Genomic DNA, 19,787 nt, shown 5'->3' on the forward strand with positions numbered 1-19,787 from the left:
CAATGCTGGATCCTTAACCCATTGAACCACTAGGGAAATCTTCATTTTTGTTTTTTAACATCCCCAGTGCCAGTTCCCATGTTTTGTTTTGTTTTTTTCTGTTTGTGAAGTTATTGTGTGGGGAGATGGGAATGACCACCCTGTCAAAGCTGGGAATAAGAACATTGAACCATATTCTCAATTACACTGCTCCTTCATAGAACCCTTTATCCTGGGCATCCCATTATAGGTCCACCTGCAGACGCTAGACTATCACTGGGCCGTGTTTGGTTCCCCAGAGCCTGGAAAGTGCCGACATTTTCCAAAGCTGGGGCATCTTTCCAGGGTAGTCACACCCAATTAATAGCACCAGGGATGCTCTCACTAAGAATCTTTTTTTTTCTTTTTTTCAGCTGCCCCCACAGCATATAGAAGTTCCTGGGCCAGGGATCGAATCTGAGCCAGAGCCGCAATCTATGCCACTGCACAGGGCTGGGGATTGAACCAGCGCCTCCTCAGAGACAAGCCTAGTCACTAACCCACTGCACCACAGCAGGAACTCCTGGGTAAGAGTCTTGACTTCTGGAACCCAACTTAAATCAAACCCCTAAAACCTTGCCTTCCATCCCCCCACCTACATAGTTAGGTGTTGTAGTTAATCAGTTACCTGCAGAGTGTGACTGCATATGTGAACGGAATTGATATGTAGAAAATGATAGATTTCCCCTAAGAAAGAATGAAAGAAAGGCAGCATGTTTAGGGGAGATGCCTTGTTGAAGATGGTATTGATTTTGAGATCTCAAAAGATTCATCCCAGGTGTTGTTAAGCATGGCTTTGTGCTATGCTCTATTTGAGATATGTGAGCAGTTAACATGCTCATAACGTGGTGTCATCTGACACACTTGCGGGAACACATTAGTGACCAACCCTGGGATGTGCTTTCTAGAAGGTGAGCGTGGTGCTGTGCAGGAAGAGGAGGGGGTCTTCCAATGAGAACTTGGACAGGGGCATCATCTGAATTGTATAAAAGGAGCACCCTTCTGGGACAACGTTAAATGTACCAACATCCGTCTTATAGGGGTGCCAGAAGGAGAAGAGAGAGAGAAAGGGACAGAAAAAATATTTGAAGAGATAATCGGCAAAAACTTCCCTAGCATGGGAAAGGAACCACTCACTCAAATCCAGAAAACACAACGAGTACCGTATAAAATATACCCAAAGAGGAATGCACCGAGACACATATTAACCAAACTGACAAAAATTAAAGACAAAGAGAAAATATTGAAAGCAGCTAGAGAAAAGAAACAAATAACACACAAGGGAACTCCAATAAAGTTCTTGGCAGATTTTTCAGCAGAAACTTTGCAGGCCAGAAGGGAGTGGCACGATATACTTAACGTGAGGAAAGGAAAAGGAGCACCTTTTCAGGTGGCGTTCCCTGAAATAGGTTGCCATGGACGCTTTCCCTGATTTCTGAGACGCCCCAGGAATGATCTGCCACTGTGAGCCTAGCCTGGCCCAGAGATGTGGTTCTGCCAGAGAGAGACATACCTACACTGAGCCCATGGGATACACAATACAATGCACATGTATGGTGGCCTAGGGGCAAGGATTAGGAGCCCTTGGGAACACCACTGAAAAGAAGTGGGGAGTGACTGGGGAAGGGGTGGCTTGTGGTCCCTGCACCAGTGACCCACATCTCCAAAGCTGAGGGAAGTGACAGAAAGTTGGTGTGGTTGCATCAAAGTCTACATAGCACGTTGCTGGTGTGGATCCCCAGAGGCTGCAGATCTGGAATGAGGAGAGATGGTTCAGAAGTGACCATGGGGGGAGTCCCCATTGTGGCTCAGCAGGTTAAAGACCCAACATTGTCTCTGTGAGGATGTGGGTTCAATCCCTGGCCTGGTTCAATCCCTGGCCTGCCACAAGCTGCAGTATAGGTCACAGATTGGCTCAGATCCAGTGTTTTCATGACTGTGGTGTAGGCCTGCAGCTGCAGTTCAATTTGACCCCCAGACTGGGAACTTATAGATGCCTGTTATACTGCATTGTGACCTTGGAATTAAAGCAGGTGATTGTATATGTATGGGTCTAATCCTGGACTCTATTTTGTTCCATTGGTTTATCCTTGAAACATAATGACCACGGTTTTATTATAAGTCTCACCATACAAATGTAAGTTCTCCAGCTTTGTTTTTCTTACAATTTGGCTTTGCTATTCTCATCCTTTGCATTTCTATATAAATTAATATATATGGACTCTATATAGAATAATTATATATTTAATATGGAATCTATTTAAGTAATACCATATAAATTAATCTATACATAAATCGAGGGAAAATTGATATCTTTGCAATATTAAATCTCCTAGTCAATAGACATGATAAATTCCTTAATTTTTCACAAGTATTTTTCAGTTTTCCAAGTAAATGTCTGGAACATTGTTCACTAGATTATCTCTATGCATTTTATATATTTTTATATTGAAAAAATGCCAGCAACAGCTGAAATATAGAAATGTATTTTATTTATTGATCTTGTATTCTGGAACCTTTTTAAATTTACTTATAAATTCTAGTATTTTATGGAATCTTTTGAACTTTCTAGCTTAATAACCTCTAAACTGCAAAGAATGATAGTTTTATTTTTTCCTTTCCAATTTTGTGGGGTTTTTTTCCTTTTTGTCTTATTGCATTGGGTAGGCCTTCCAGGAAATTTCTGAATTGGAGAAGTAATAGCAGATATCCTAGAATAGTTTTCATCCTCAGAGGGAAACTTATACTCTTTCACCATCAAATATGATATTAGTTGTAGCATTTTGTAACTACTTCATACCAGAGCAGTTACCTGCCCTTCCTAGTTTGCTAAGTTTTTATCTTTCATGAATGATGTTTAAAGTTATACAATGCTTTTTCTTCATCTATTGAAATGATCATATGATTTTCCTCCTTTTTTTCTGTACATTGGTGAATTACTTGATTGATTTTCAAGTATTTACCCACCAGTACATTCCTGGAGTAAACTTCATTTAGTCATGATATCATCCCTTTGTATATCATTAAATTTGATTTGCTAGTGTTTTGATTAAAACTTTGACATCTGTGATCGTGAGAAATATTGATCTTTCATTCCTATAATATTCACATTAGTTCTCAATATCAAGATTATCTGGCCTCATAAAAGAGATTTATAAAGTCTATCCTTGTTTCTTTTCTATGGAAGAGATTCTGTAAGACTGATGTTATATCTTTAAATGATTGGAAAAATTCACTGTGAAACCATATGATCATGTGTTTGTGCTTTGTGGGTGTTATAAAATTACAGACTCAGTTTCTCTAAAAAAAATTTGGACTGTTTAGAATCTCTATTTCTTCTTATGTCCTTTTTGAAATGGTTTTGAGGAGTTTCTCTATTTTATCTACATTGTCGCATATTTGTGTTAGCTCTTATTATTTTTGAATGTTTACAGGATCTGTGATATTGGCCTCTTTTTCATTTTGTGTTGCTACTTTATCATTTCCTTTGGTTTTCATTAATAATGGTGCTAGGGATGTATAAATCTTACTAATCAAAGAACCTGTCTTCGTCTCCATTGGCTTTTTCATGGTATATTCATTTCCTATTTCATTAACTTCTGCTCTTACCTTTATTTTTTTTTTCTCCCATCTTTTTCCTTCGGGTTAGATATGTTGTTCATGAAATGGAAACTTATGTCATTGTATCTTCTTCAGCAGCATACTATAATGTTATAAATGCTATAAATGTCTTTCTATGCAGTGCTCTTACAATTTCGATAGGTTATTCTTCTTTATCATTCCAAAATTTGGGGGCGCACACCATGGAATATGGACATTCCCAGGCTGGGGATCAAACCCTTGCCACAGTTGTGGACTATGCTGCAGCTGTGGCAACACTGGATCCTTAACCTGCTGCACCACAAGGGAACTTCCTGTCATTCAATTTTTTTAATTTTTAAATTTGTCCTGTAATCTTTTTCTTTGTTCATTAATTATTTAGATGTATATTGTTTAATCTCCAAGAAAATGGAGATTTGGAGGTGCTTTTGCCTAACTTAGTTCATCTGTGGTCAGAGAATATATAATGAATGATTTCGGACATTTAAAAATTTGGGGAGTTCCCATCGTGGCGCAGTGGTTAACGAATCCGACTAGGAACCATGAGGTTGTGGGTTCGGTCCCTGCCCTTACTCAGTGGGTTAACGATCCGGCGTTGCCATGAGCTGTGGTGTAGGCTGCAGACGCGGCTCGGATCCTGCGTTGCTGTGGCTCTGGCGTAGGCCGGTGGCTACAGCTCCGATTAGACCCCTAGCCTGGGAACCTCCATATGCCGCGGGAGCGGCCCAAAGAAATAGAAAAAAATAATAATAATAAAAAAGACCAAAAAAAAAATAAAAATAAAAATAAAAATTTGTTGATACTTGCTTTGCAATGCAGCATATGATAAGTTTGATAAATATTCCATGTGCATTTTAACAAATTTTTTACTCTTGTCCTTGTCAGGTATAGTGTTTTACATACGTTAATTGTATCAAGCATGTTGCTTTTGTTGTTCAGATCTTCTCTATCTTTAAATGAGTTTTTGGTCCCCTCACTCTACCAGCAATTGAAAGAGGTGTATTAAATCTCTCACTATGAGTGTGGGTTTCTCTGTTTCTCTTTTAATATGTACATTGAAGCTATGTTATTGGGTGCATGCAACTTTAGAATGTTTATACCACCCTGATATGGTATAACTTTAGTTCTATTTTTAGGAGTAGGTCTAATAGCAATTCTCTGCTTTTTTGGTATGGAAACATCATATTTCACATTCATTTTAGAAATATTTCTAGGCTTCACATATCATAAAATCTCGATTACGTATTTATTTTCTCTCTCACCTCTTCACGCCTCTCTCTCCCTGTCCCTCTCCCTTCTTTCTCTCTTTCTCTTCCTCCTTCCCTTTCTCCTCCCCTTTTTCCTCAGGCATGTGCACATGCACTGTCTCTCTCCATGACCTTTTCAAATGTAAAAAATTCTTAATTTTACAGGCCATAAAAAATTGGCCACTGACTAGGTTTGAACTACAGGCCAAAGTTTACTAACTCCTCATCTACACTGTTTTCTTCCTTCTACTACTTTTTCCTTCTTTCTTTTCTATATTTTTAATGTTTCTTTTCTAATTTCTTGAGATAAATGCTTAATTAATTAATTCTTTTTTGTTTTTTTATTAAAGCATAGTTGATTTACAATGTTTCTTCAATTTCTTTCATACAGCAAAGAACCCAATCACAAACAGTTCCCTATGCTGTACAATAGGGCCTCATGGCCCATCTATTCCAAATATAACAGTTTGCATCCAAAAACCCCAAACTGCCTGTCCAGCCCACTCCCTACCCACTCCCCCCTGGGAGCCACAAGTCTGCTCTCCTTGGCCATGATCTATTTGTTTTGTAGATAGAATCATTTGTGCCATATTTTAGATTCCACAAATTAGTGATATCATACGGTATTTGTCTTTCTTTCTGGCTTACTTCACTTAGTATGTAGTTCCATCCATGTTGTTGCAAATGGAATTAGTTTATCTTTTTATGGCTGAGTAGTATTCCATTGTATGTAAGTACCGCATCTTCTTAATCCATTTGCTTGTCAGTGGACATTTATGTTGTGTACATGTCTTGGCTACTGTGATGCATGTATCTTTTTCAATGAAAGTTTCGTCTGTATATATGCCCAGGAATGGGATTGCTGGATCGTGTGGTAGTTCTATGTTTAGTTTTCTGAGGTACCTCCATACTGCTTTCCATAGTGGTTGTACCAATTTACATTCCTACCAACAGTGCAGGAGGGTATGCTTTTCTCCACACCCTCTCCAGCATTTGTAATTTGTTAACTTGTTAATGATGGCCATTCTAACTGGTGTAAGGTAGTACCTCATTGTAGTTTTGATTTGCATTTCTCTAATAATGAGTGATGTTGAGCATTTTTTCATGTGCCTGCTGGCCATCTGCATGTCTTCTTTGAGGAAATATCTGTTTAGGTCTTCTGCCCATTTTTCAATTGGGTTCATTAATTAATTCTTAACCTTTCTTGTTTTCTTTTATTAATTTTCCTTTTATTACTATTAGATGTAACCCACAAGTTTTGAAATGTAGTGTTTTTGCTTTTACACAGTTCCAACATTTTTTCTAATTTTCATTTCGATTTATTCTTTGACCATTGAATTATTGGAAGTGTTTCTTGATTTTTTGTGGTTTTTTTTTTTTTGGTATTTTTGCCATTTCTGGGGCCACTTCTGCGGCATATGGAGGTTCCCAGGCTAGGGGTCAAATCGGAGCTGTAGCTGCCAGCCTACACCAGAGCCACAGCAATGCCAGATCTGAGCCGTATCTGCAACCTACACCACAGCTCACGGCAACGCCAGATCCTTAACCCACTGAGCAAGGCCAGGGATCAAACCTGCAACCTCATGGTTCCTAGTCGGATTCACTAAGAACTGAGCCACAAAAGGAGCTCCTCTTGATTTTTAAATATATGTAAAGTTTTTAAAATATCCCTAGTTACTGTTTTATTATTGCTTTCTAGCTTAATTGCTCTGTAGTCAGAGTACATTGTCTATATGATTTGAAATTTGTTATACTTTTGCTTTATAGCCCAGAATATGGTCCTTTTTAAAATTTTCCATGTGTGTTTAAAAAGAATATAGTCTTCTGTTGTGGCTGCATTGTTTTATATATATCCATTTTGTCACTGATTGTGTTTTTCAAATATATATATTTATTTATTACTTGTTCTTTCAATTACTGAGAGATGCATTAAAATTCCCCATTGTAATTGTGCACTTGTCTGTATGTCCTTTTAGTTTTACAGATATTTAATCTATAAATCTGAAGCTATATTATTAAAATGCAGCAACTAAAGTTATATCTTTATGAATTGTTACTTAACGTGAAGAGTGCCTATTTAACTCTAGTAATGCTTTTTGCCTTTCAGTTGATTTTATCTGTTATTGCAATTATCCTAGCTTTCTTTACGTTAAAATTTGCACCATTTGTAATATTTTGACCCTCAGTATTTTGTATTCCCCTGTTTTAGATGTATATTTTGTAAACAGCATGTGGTTGCTTTATTCTTAAAGTAAATTTGACTACTTTTATCTTTTAGTGAGTGTGTTTTACCAAATATAAAATTGAAAAATTTATATTTAAAGTTTTAAAGTAAAATTTAAAAGACAAATTTTACTTTTGATGCTACCATTACTTATCCCTGTTCTATGTGGGGGTTTTCTCCCCTTTTAAATCCTCTTTTAAATATTTTTATATGGGTGTTCCTGCTTGTGGTGCAGTGGGTTAAGAATCCAAGTGCAACAGCTCAGGTCACTGCAGAGGCACAGATTTGATCCCCAGCCCAGCACAGCGGGTTAAAGGATCTGTTGCTGCCACAGCTGTGGCTCAGATTCAATTCCCGGCCTGAGAGCTTCAATATGCCGTGGGGGCAGCCATAAAATATAAATAAATAAATAAATAAATAAATAAATAAATAAATAAATAAATAAATAAATTTTTTGATTAGTTTTTAATCATTTCATTCATTTGCTATACCAGGGGGTGGGTTTTGGCCACACCGATGGCAAGTGGAGGTTCTTGGGCCAGGGATCAAAACTGCACCACAATTGCAATCTGCATCACAGCTGCAGCAACACTTTATCAGTAACCCACTGTGCCACAAGGGAACTTCCTCCTCTACTAGTTTTAACATTATATACTCTCTATTACTGTGAGGTTACCCTGAAAAAAATCTAACATGCATATAAATCATCTCAAATAATCAAAATCTTAACCTATACTCATATAATACTGGGACCTTGGACTAGATTAATTTCATTCACTATCCCTCCTGATTTATGTTATTATCATTTATTTTAATTCTATAATTTTAATCTCATCAGACATTATCATTATTGTTCTATACAGTGTTCACTTAGATTTACCCACGTATTTACCATTTTTGTTTCTCTTTATTTCTTTTTAGCATGTCGCATCTTTTAATTTTAAGTTCATCCTTTAGAATTTTCTTGGATGAGTGTCTGCTGCTTTACTGTCTGAAGTTTTCATTAGTTTTAAAATGTCTTTGTTTTATTCCCATTTTTGAAAAACATTTTCTGTAGAAATAGTATCCTGATTTGCCAGTTATTTTCATTTGGCGCATCAAAGGAATTATTCCATTGGCTTCTTTTTTACATTGTTTCTTTGAGACATTAGCTGTCAGTCTGCCACCTCTTTGAGAATAATCATATCCTCTTTTTTTTTTTTTTTTTTTTCTCTTTTAGGGCCTCTCTTGCAGCATATGGAGGTCCCAGGCTAGGGGTCTAATCAGAGCTAGGGCTGCCAGCCTATGCCACAGCCCCAGCAATGCCAGATCCAAGCTGTGTCTGCAACCTCTGCCACAGCTCATGGCAATGCTGGATCCTAAATCCACTGAGCGAGGCCAGGGATCATACTCACAACCTCACGGTTCCTAGTCGGATTCGTTTCTGCTGTGCCATGATGGGAACTCCCCTTTTTTTTAAACTCTGCTCTGAGATCTTTCTTTGTCTTTTATATTCTGCAGTTACACTAGGATTTGTCCAGGAATGTATTAGTTTTGTTTTTCTTACTTGAAATATCTCAGCCTTATTAAATCTGGGGGTTTATTTCTATATATTTCTTCTGAAAAATCCTCAATCAGGATCTCTTCACTGTTGCCCCTGCCTCACTCCTTTCCAAATTTAAGTTACATAGTGTTAGGCATTTTCAGTCTGTCCTTCATGTCTCATAACCTCATTTTCATATTCTCTCTCTCTCTCTTTTTCCCCTCTTAGTTGTGTTCTGGATAATGTCTTCAGACTTACCTTCAAGAATATTAATTTTTTTCTTCAGTGACATTTAACCAGATAGTAAACCAATTCTGAGTTTTTGTTGTCACCATTCATTTTTAACTTCTGTTTTTGTTTTCCCTACCTGCTCTTATTCTTTGGTCATATTTCATTTCAAATACTTAAAATATATTTATTTATAGTCTCTAGCTGGCCATTTTTAACCTCAAGTTCGTAGATATGTATGAACAGATGATTTTTGTGTCTGTGGCTCTTACAGTGCTTGTTTCCCATTAGGTTCATAATTGGGGGTTGTGAGCAGGACATTTATTTGTGGGAATCTTGTGTGGCTTGTGTTGAGGGTAAATTCACCATATTGAGTGATGTATTTGTTTGATTATTTTTGCCAGACTCTCAAGGGAAATTATCTTCCTATAACCAACCTGATGGTAATTTCTTGGCTTAGGGGTTCCAAGCCACAAATCAATTTTAGCTTGCATCAGAGCCAAGTCAATAGTTAACAGCATTTCTGGGAGAAGTTGGTTTTGGCTTTTCTTTTTCCTTTGCTAGTCCCAGTCTAGAGGAGACAAACTTACTTCTCAGCTTCCTTTGCCAGTGGGAAAATTATTTCTAATCTTTGGACTCAAGGGATAGTTTTGAAGGTGCTAACTTTATGTTCAGGGAAGTAGGAAGGGGGTCCCCAAGCTCAGTTCTCCACATCACAGGTCTCAAGAGCTTTTTTATGGTTCTTGTGAAGTGACTGAACAGGCAAAGCATCTCCACCCACAGGCAGTTGCAGAGTAAGAACATATTTCTGATTTCCAGTCCATGTTTATTTTTTGGTCATTAGGGATTTACCAGACTTTATTCCAGTCTTGGATGTATATATAGTTCAAGGATTGTTGACAAGGAGGACTTTTATTTTCTCCAGTCCCTGTTCCTCTTTAAACCTGTGTCTCCCCATTTATCTCAGAGATGGAGGTTTCACTTCTACCACTGGATGACACAGCCTTCTCCCACTTTTGCTATTCAGTACACATGCACACAAGCTATTATTTTGCTAAGCATTACAAAGAAATTGAGAATAATTAAGAATAACATTCGAGGTCCCTTGGTGGCATGGCAAGTTAATGATCCACCATTGTAATTGTTGTGGCTCAGGTCACATCTGTGGTGTAGGTTTGATCCCTGGCCCAGGATCTTTTGAATGCTACAGGCACAATATGTACTACATGCCACATCTACACCTACTCAACAGTTTTCTTTAAAAGCTCTTTCTCTGAATACTACAACCTAAACAATGAAGTTAGGCAAAATAATTTTCATGATATATGCAGACATCTAGTTGATTCAAAAATGTAATTTGCTTTCCTGGGGACCTCTAGGCAGTGCTTCTTAAGCCATCTGTACTGAAAGACCTCTTTTAAATTCCCAGATTTCCTGCTGAGGTGCAGTAGATTAATAATCTGGCGTTGTCTCTGATAGCATGGGTTCAGTTCCTGGTCCCATGCAGTGGTTTAAGGATCCAGCACTGCTGTGGCTATGGCATAGGTCACAGTTGTGACTTGCATTCAGTTACTGGCCCAGGAATTTCCATATGCCATGGGTGCAGCTGAAAAAAGAAAATAATTAACAAATTAACAAATAAATAAATTTCCAATGTACAATGAACTGATAACTTCTCTAAAAATCAAAAGTCACTCCCACTGTGACACAACAGGGTTGGTTAGGTGCTGGGATGTGGGTTTGATCCACAGTCTGGCACAGTGGGTTAAGGATCTAGCATTGCTGCAGCTGTGGCTTAGGTTGCCACTGAGGCTTGGATCTGATCCCTGGCCAGGAAGCTCCATATGCTGTGGGGTGGCCAAAAATGAAAAAGGTTTTTAAAAAAATAAGTAAAAATCGGCAAAAATATTGCAGCAAAGCCCATTGCTATTAAAAACTCCTATAGGATTTCCCATCATGGCTCAGAGATAACGAACCTGACTAGTATCTTTGAGGATGAGGGTTCGATCCATGGCCTCACTCAGTGGGTTAAGGATCCGGCATTGCCATGAGCTGTGGTGTAGGTCACAGATACGGCTCAGATCTCACATTGTTGTGGCTGTGGCATAGGCCGGCAACTACAGCTCAGATTCAACCCCTAGCCTGGGAACCTCCATATGCTGCAAGTGCGTCCCCCCCCCAAAAAAAAAAAAAAATCTCCTACACAGCTTCTCACCTCATTGGGCACCAGCACACCTCACTGGGTAGCCCAGGGCAGTCTTCACAAAAGAACTTCCTTCCCTAAGACCTTTCCTCCAGGAATGTAAAAGCAACCTGCTTTCCTCAGAAAGAATTTTTGTATGTGAAGATACTTTTTAAGCCAAAAGGTGTCAGTTAATTGATTCATTTACTCATTGGTTTATTTGTAAATACATTCCTTGATTTAACCAAGGGTATTGGACCTATTTTAACAAAAACACACCTGTGATGCTTTTTATACATCTAGCCCTGTTTTAAGTCATTTCCAGATATTAAGTAATATATTATTCATAAAGGCTCTGTTAGATCAATACTATTATGATCCCACTTTTCAGAAGAGGGGACCAAGACACAGAGAAGTTGGTAACTTGCCCAAGGTCACTGTTAGCAAGCAGTGGAACTGAGATTTAAACTCAGGAAGTCTAGCTCCACAGCTACTGCACTTAACCACTCTGCCAACTGTCTCTCTGAACCCTTTGGTCTCAATTCTGCAAGGATAGGTTTTCCAAAGTCCACTTTATGGGTGAATAATTAATTCCACCATCACTTCAACTTGAAACAACTGGCTATTGCACAAAGCTCTGAGTCAAGGATGAGCAGGTCTTCTGTCTTCTTTGTGGAAAGTGATGGTTGATTAGCATGTCTGCTCTGAAAAGAATGGTGATTTATGAATGGTATCTGCATGGGTGCAAAGAGGGTTGAACACAAAACTCATCAGAGGAATCCCCTGTAAGCTTCAGGGCTCTGCATCTCTAAAAGAGTCAACAATGATAACCAAACTAAAAATCCCAACTCTTCTATTGCAGAGGAAATTTCAGTCAAACTAGTGACTAAATCAGTTAGATTCCCCAAAAGTATGTTTAACTGAATTCAACCAGTCTTTTAAAACTTAAGACAAGCGAACTATAATTTACATAGGAATTGTCTTTGGCACCAGAATAGAATGTCTCCACTTATACGTGTAAAACTGTGGAACAAAGTCACATGGCATGCCTTTGGTTTTTAAGCATTTTCAAATCTACAGGAAGTTGAAAGATTAGTTTCTATCTTGCACCAAGAATTGCCAATTTTCAGTTTTGTCACATTTGCTTTCCCAGCTTGTAGGAATTCCACCTTTATGTCCCACTGTCTTTATATCCCTCACACAGTAAGTCTAAGGAGAGGGCTGGCAACTCTTCAGTGTCCTGGGGACTCAGGCACATCCACCTTCCTGCTGTTCCCTCCCCTCCTTGTCTAGCCAGTGAGGCAGTGCTGTCTTCATTTAGCTACAGCATGGCTGCAGGTGCACCAGGTGCCACATCATCATCCAGGGCTGTGAGGGAGAGGCTCTGTGTCCCTTTTAAAGGATGACCAACACTTTCCCTGTAGCCAGTCAGCAGATGTCCTCTTACATCTCATGGACCAGGTAATGACCTGTAGCCATGCCAACACCCATCCCTAGCAAGGGGTGTGCACCTGCAGATTGTCTTAAACCCATCAATGTTGGCTCCACGGGGCAGAGATCTCCTTTTACCTGAAAAACAGCAGACAGAGCAGAGGTATGTGAGTGAGAAGGTCTTTGGGAAATGCAAACCACATGCCTCATTAGCTTCCTTCCCTTCCTTCTCCCCCTCCCCCATTTCCCTGACACCTGTGCCCACTGGCTCCTGCAGAAGCTGCTGCCCGCTCAGATCTGATTCAGAGGTTGGATGGGACAGGGCCCCCCTTCATATTAGGTGTATGTCAACCACTCTGTTGAATTTCATGCCTCATAAGCGCAAATCTTGTCATTTTCTTTCACTTTGTGGCAACCCAGTTTTCATTTCTCCCAGCGTGGATGGTTATAAAAAGGCTTTGTAAAAGTCAGGTGAGACAGTTTGCTAATTCACAGTCTGGAAGTAAGTGAAGGCACGTTACTCCTAATTATGTCTCCACCAGCCTTCCAAGGGCACTGTTGTTTGCGGATCTTGATCACATTTCTCATTTAGCTTTAATAAGGTGACTTACACATGGTGAGAATATGCCAATTTGTTAGCATAAGCATCAGCGCCTTCATATAATAGACACTTGTCTATTTAATTTGGTAATGTTAATTTTAACACATTTTTCATTTAGAGTTAAGGGGACAGTTATTTTATATTAATAAACCCACTTGTCATTAAAAATCACTTACTGAATCTTGACCAGAGAGCACAGTAGAGCAGATAAGTGTCCTGTTTAAATAAAGCCCTGACAAGGTTTATTATGTTAAACTTTGTTAATGCGGTAATCTATTAGGCAGTAACTCTGTGAACTAAAGGTACTTTTGGAAGGCCTTAATTTTCTAGTATTACTTGCCATTCTTTTTTTTTAATTAAAGTATAGTTGATTTACAATGTTGTGCCGATTTCTGCTCTGCAGTTGCTTGCATTCTTATCCTTCATAGTTCAGTATTTATTTACTGAAACAGTAACACCCTTTATTAAAATGTATTCTCAACCATGACAGATGGTTTGTTGTAAATAATCTGATGCCATCTCCAACTGTTCCAATCCCATTAGTGTTTTCTTTCCTAAAACAAAAATTTCAATTAAATGTTTTCACAACTTGTTGGAAATAGGTGCTATAAACATTCTCACTTGAATGAAATCTCACAAGGAGTTGAAGGCCCTAAGAGGTGACTGTTAGATTGCATCCCCCAAGTATATGTCACTAGCAGTTTCATATAACATTAGAAATGTAAGATACAGCCATTCATAAACTGGAAGCAATTTTTAAAATAATTTCAGTATAACTCAGAAATGGTCAGGATGGATGGAATTCAGTTTTCAAACTAGGTCTATGTAACCACCCACCCTGTTCATCCCCGTCATTACCTAGGGAGCAGCTGAGCTGTGGCAGACATACACAGAACAAAGTGCCATGCTAAGGTCCTGTTCTGAATGGGACATTCGTGTCCCCCCAACATGATGGTATTTAGAGTCGGGCCCTTGGAGAGGTAATTAAGTTTAGATGAGGTCAGGAGGGTGGGCCTCCCAGGATGGAATCAGTGTCCTTATAAGAAGAGAGAAAGAGGACAGAGATTGTGCTCTGTCATATAAGTGCTTAGTGAGAGGGTGGCCATCTGCAAACCCGGAAGAGAGCCCTCACCAGGAACAGAATCAGCCAGCACCTTGATCTTGGACCTCCAGCCTTCAAAACCATCATAAGTATATTTCCATCATTTAATCCTCCCAGTGTATGGTATTTTGTTAAAGCAGCGTGAGCTGACTCAAACAGGTACAAACAGCCAGAATTCTTTTGAGTCTCTTTTCTATTACTTTATTTTCTTTTTACAGCTGCCCCTATGGCATATGGAAGTTCCCAGGCCAGGGATCAAATTGGAACTACAGCTGAGTCCTACACCACAGCCACGGTAACACTAGATCTGAGCCACATCTGCAGCCTATGCCACAGCTTGCGGCAACTCTGAATCCTTAACCCACTGAGCAAGGTCAGGGATCAGAACTGAATCCTTATGGATATTAGTTGGGTTCTTAACCCACTGAGCCATAATGGGAATTCTGTTGAGTCTCTTTTTTTAAAGGGTGACCCAACACTGAGCTGGACTGGATGCCTGTGGATAGTAGGGAATGTGGAAAGCTCATTGAATTTGAATATCTTGACTACCAGCCTATTATTGAACGGCTTTTTTATAAAACATACTCTTGTCAGACTGAACATGGTCTAGAAAGCCAAAAGCATAGCATGGATTAGTTTCAAGGCTCACAATGGTGTGACCTGAGTTAAGTCTGTTAAATTCTTAACAGCTGTGAGGTGGTGCTGACAGTCAGCCCACAGGAGTGGGCAGGACCAGGGTGTCCTCCTGCCACTGTGTTGATTCATGGCAGGAGTCCCACACATGGCATGCTGTGGCAGCCTCTGCATCACAAGTAGGAGTCCCTTTCCCAGTGGCTTCTGTGAGGAGCCAGTGCTGCGAGGGATCCAAGAAGCAATGGTGGTGATCTGGGAGGTGCAGCCTCCACAAGTAGCTCTCACCATACCCATGGACTTGAGTGACCCAGATAGCTTGATCAGCATCTGTGATTTGTTGTCACATTTTCTGGCTCTAAAAAGGTGTGTCTTTAATATACCAGTCTAGCTCTCCAAGTGACAGGCTAAACCATGAGGCCAAACAAATATAATAATCTTCCTCTAGGGGGTACCAGCCAAGCTCTGAGAAAGGCCTTTTTTTCTTCCCCCGGCCGCCCTGTGGCATATGGAGCTCTCAGGCCAGGGATCCACAGCTCCAGGCAATGCTGGATCCTTAACCCACTGTGCCAGGCTGGGGATCGAACCTGAGTCCAAACATTCCCAAGATGCTGCCAATCCCATTGTGCCACAGTGGGAACTCCTGAGAATAGCCTTGAGTCCTGCCTGCTGGAAAGAGTGACCCAGTCCACTTTTGGATCTACAGAGCTGGGCCAAACAGCTGCCAGGGTCCAATAGTCACCACCAGACTCAGCTTAATTGACCCATAAGTGAGCACCCTTTAGGGGCCTCTGTGCACCCAGGGGTCTGCCAAGCCAGAAGCTCTGTTTCAGACACAGAGTAGGGGATGATTTCACAGGGGTGGGAGGAGCAGCTGCCACTTTTTCACGTAAAGCCAACTGTATACTTAAATATACCGTTTGCAACTGACAAGTGATCTAAGGAGGTCTGTCTCACTTTGATTTACACCAAGGCTAAGCTGACCCACCCCAAAATGGGAATTTCAGGGCAGAGTCACCATGCCTCCATAGGGAAGGCATCCAGCTTTGACAAGAGTCCAGTATCAGGTTACTTGCAGCTTTTCCAAAGTGGTGAACATGGTAGCCAGGTCAGGGAGGTGACAAGTCTGAAACCCTAAGGGGTACTTCTGGGTGGAGGCCATCTCCTCCTGCCAGAGGTTCCAGTCAGCAAAAGCATCGATCACAGACCCTTGGCACTCAAAGGGCCATTGGGTCTGTGGGGCCTCAATAGTAGCAAATGTGCCAGAGTTTTCTGGACCACTTCCAACCTAGTGTGAGAGCTGGCTCCACTCATAAGAGGCATATTTGCAGGTTAGAAGTCATAAAATGCCAACCAGAGTGCCCAGGTGAGGCACATTGTGTCTCCAGCACAGAGCCTAAAAAAGTTGATACTTCTTTTGGCAGTGAGGGGCAGGGGCTGCAGAGGCAGTTGAGATCTTTGATTTCTTTCTTTTCTTTTTTTTTTTTTTTTTCTTTTTAGGGCCACACCCAAGGCATATGGAGGTTCCCAGGCTAGGGGTCTAATTGGAGCAATAGCTGCCGACCTGCACCACAGCCACAGCAACACCAGATCTGAGCCGTACCTGCGACCTTCATCACAGCTGATGGCAACCCCAGATCCTTAACCCGCTGAACAAGACCAGGGATCAAACCTGTGTCCTCATGGATGCTAGACAGATTCATTTCCGCTGAGCCACGACCGGAACTCCTATCTTTGATTTCTTTCATCAGCATTTTGTAGGTTTTAGCATACATGTGCTGAATGTGTTGTCTTATATCTATACTTCAGTATTTAATTTTTGAGCTATTGTGAAGAGTATATTTTAAAATTAATGGTCCATGTGTTCAGAGTTAGTATGTAGAAATACTGTTGATTTGTGTATGTTGATCTCATATTCTGTGACCTTGACAAAACCATTAATTATAGTATTTTTTGTAGATTCCTTGTGATGTTCTACATTGTCACCTTTTTCCAAGTCTTAAGGGGAAAGCATTCAGTCTTTCACCTTTAAGTGTAATGTTATCTATCTGGTTTAGTTGAGGAAGTTCCCCTCTGTTCTTAGTTTTAATGGGAGTTTTCATCATGGATGAGTGTTGAATTTTGTCAAGTGCTTTTTTTGCATTGATGATAGGATCATGTGATTTTTCTGCTGTAAACTGTTGATATGGTGAATTATATTCATTAATTTTTGAATAATGAACCAGGCTCACATCCCTGTAATAAATCCCATTTAGTCATAGTGTACAATTTTTCTATAAAATGTTTAATCATATTTATTTATATTTTTCAGAATTGTATGTCATATTCATGAGAGCTGTTGATCTATACCTTTCTCTTTTTGTACTTTCTTTGTCTGGTTTGGGTACCAAGGTAATATTGGTTGTTTTCTGGAGGAGATTTTATAGGATTTGTTGAGTGTGTCTATTTGTATAATCTTTTTACTGGTTGTTCTAGTAATATATTACATTATATCCACATACTTTATCAAAGCCTACTAGTGCTCACATTTTACCACTTTTATAAAACATACAAACCTTACCTGCCTTGATGTGCCTGTATCCTCCACCATTTATAATTGCCTTAAATATTTATTCTGCCTACATTGAGACAGACAATATTACACCTTTTGTTCCAACTAGCAGACATAATTTAGAAAGCTCAAGAGAAGAAGGTCTATGTATTTGCTCATGTTTTTGCTCTATGTTGTGGCCTCATGATGTTACAAGATTTCCTCTTTTATCATTTCTGTTCTGTCTAGAGAACTTCCTTTTAGCCATTATTTTAAATTAGGTCTCCTGGAAACAGATTCTCTTCGTTTTCCTTCATCTAAGAATGTGTTATTTCCCCCTTTATTTCTGAAGGACATTTTTGTTGTCCATAGAATTCTGGATCAACAGGTCTTTTCTTTTAGCACTTATGAGATATTGTTCCACTTCTTTCTGAATTCCATGGTTTCTGATAAGAAATTTACGGTCATTACAATTATTTTTCCCATATTAGTAGATAAGGAGTTGTTTCTCTCTGGAAGCTTTCAAGATTTTTTCTTCGTCTTTATTTTATAAAAGTTGGACTGTGATGTTTTGGCATGAATTTCCATGGGTTCTCCCTGTTTAGAATTTTCTCCAGCTTCTTGAATTCATCTACTTATAGAGTTTTTTTGTTTGTTTGTTTACAAAATTGGGGGAATTTTCAATGATTATTTCTTTGACTAGTTTTCTCTGCCCCACCCTACTTCTCCTCTCCTACAGGACTCTGGTCAATGGATCTTTTTTAGTTTACTTTCTCTCCGTTATTCAAAAATCTGTGATTTCTGTTATACCTTGTCATTCACAGATTCTTTTTATTTTATTTTGTTTTTTAAGATTTTTGTTTTTTCTATTATGGTTGATTTACAGTGTTCTGTCAATTTCTGCTGTACAGCACAGTGACCCAGTCATACATACATACATACATACATGTGTGTGTGTGTGTTTATACTTTTTCTCACATTATCCTCCATCATGTTCCATGTTCCAAGAAACTAGATAGAGTTCACTGTGCTGTACAGCAGGATTTCATTGCTTATCCACTCCAAATGCAATAGTTTGCATCTATTTTCTTCTGTTTTCTCCACTCTACTGTTGAGCACATTCACTGAGGTTTTTGAATCAGTTTTTACACATTACTTTAATTCCAAAATCCTCATTTGGTTTTTCTTTGTATCTTTTTTTTTTCTGTTTGGCTGACATTTTTCTAATCTTTCATTTTTTTCAACCATGTTTGTAATTACTTGTTGCAGCATTTTTATGACGACTGTTTTAAAATCTCTGTCAGATAATTCCAGCACCTGTGTCACCTGTGTTAGCGTTGTTTAGTTGTTTTTTCTCATTCCATTTGAGGTCTTCCTGGTTCTCGGTATAAGTACTTTTCAACTGAAAATTGTTTATCTTGGGTATTAAGTTATAAGACTCTGGATCTTATTTAAATCTTGTGTTTTAGCTGATTTTCCATTCGATGAAGGGTGCCATTGATTCATAAACATCATATGGGAGTGGAAGTATAGGTTTTCCATTCTCCCTCTGTTGACACCTAATATGGGATGGTCTTCTTGATACTGCTGGGTGGCAGTGGACCTCATTATCATCAGACGGGGTTGAAAGTCCAGGCTCCCCATATGTTCTCCATTTGGTAGGGTGGAATTCTCATTACCATCCAGCAGGGTTGACATCCTGGCTGTCACCCTAGCCTTTTCTCACACTACCCAGCGGTGTCACCTGGCAGTGTTGGGGGTGGAGGGAGGTAGTGAGTGACTCATTGCAGCCTGGCAAGGATGGAGTCTCCCACTTGGCCTCTGCTGGAAGAGTGGTGGGAGGCCCACAGTTTGTTCTGTGGGGTTTGGCTGGAATGAGCAGTTATTTTCTAAGCAATGGCTGTCTTGCTAAGTTATCCCTTTCCTGGTATTCTTTCTAGAGAAAGAGTGATAGTTTTCATCACCTTCATTGTTGTTCCCCAGCTATCAGCTTCTCTAGAATCTAGTCTGGGGTTTGTGAGGCAAAGAGGAACCCAGGGAGCCTGCCACCATGTCGTGCCTCAGGTCCGGTGTCTGAGTCAGCCTGCCTTCTCCTCTCCACATTTCAGACTTCCGTGTTGTTTTCTACATGATGTCCAGGGGGGTTGATCATACTTAGTAGAAAGAGTAGGGGAAAGGATATCTACTCTTGTCTTCATTGAGGCAGAAGTCTCAAGATGTGTTAATGAAATTTAACATAACGACACCTAAATAGCTGTATTGGTTTTGATGTATATAATTGAAGGTAGTCAGAGAAAAACCAATATCATATAATATCGCTTACATGTGGAATCTTCTTAAAATGATACAAATAAACTTGTTTACAAAACAGAAATAGACTCACAGACATAGAAAACAAACTGATGGTTACCAAAGGGGAAAGGGAGTGATGAGGGAGAAATTAAGAGTTTGGGATTGACATATTTGGTAGGG

At 39.5% G+C, this 19,787-nt stretch overlaps 1 protein-coding gene across 1 annotated transcript in view; it reads left to right on the forward strand.

Annotated features, from left to right (window-relative positions):
* The window catches only part of OTUD7A (OTU deubiquitinase 7A), a 126,217-nt gene that overhangs the window by 65,734 nt on the left and 40,696 nt on the right, over positions 1 to 19,787 (forward strand). The window lies entirely within an intron of this gene.

The sequence above is a fragment of the Phacochoerus africanus genome, chromosome 2 (genome assembly GCF_016906955.1).
Source record: "Phacochoerus africanus isolate WHEZ1 chromosome 2, ROS_Pafr_v1, whole genome shotgun sequence".
Lineage (NCBI taxonomy): Eukaryota > Metazoa > Chordata > Mammalia > Artiodactyla > Suidae > Phacochoerus > Phacochoerus africanus.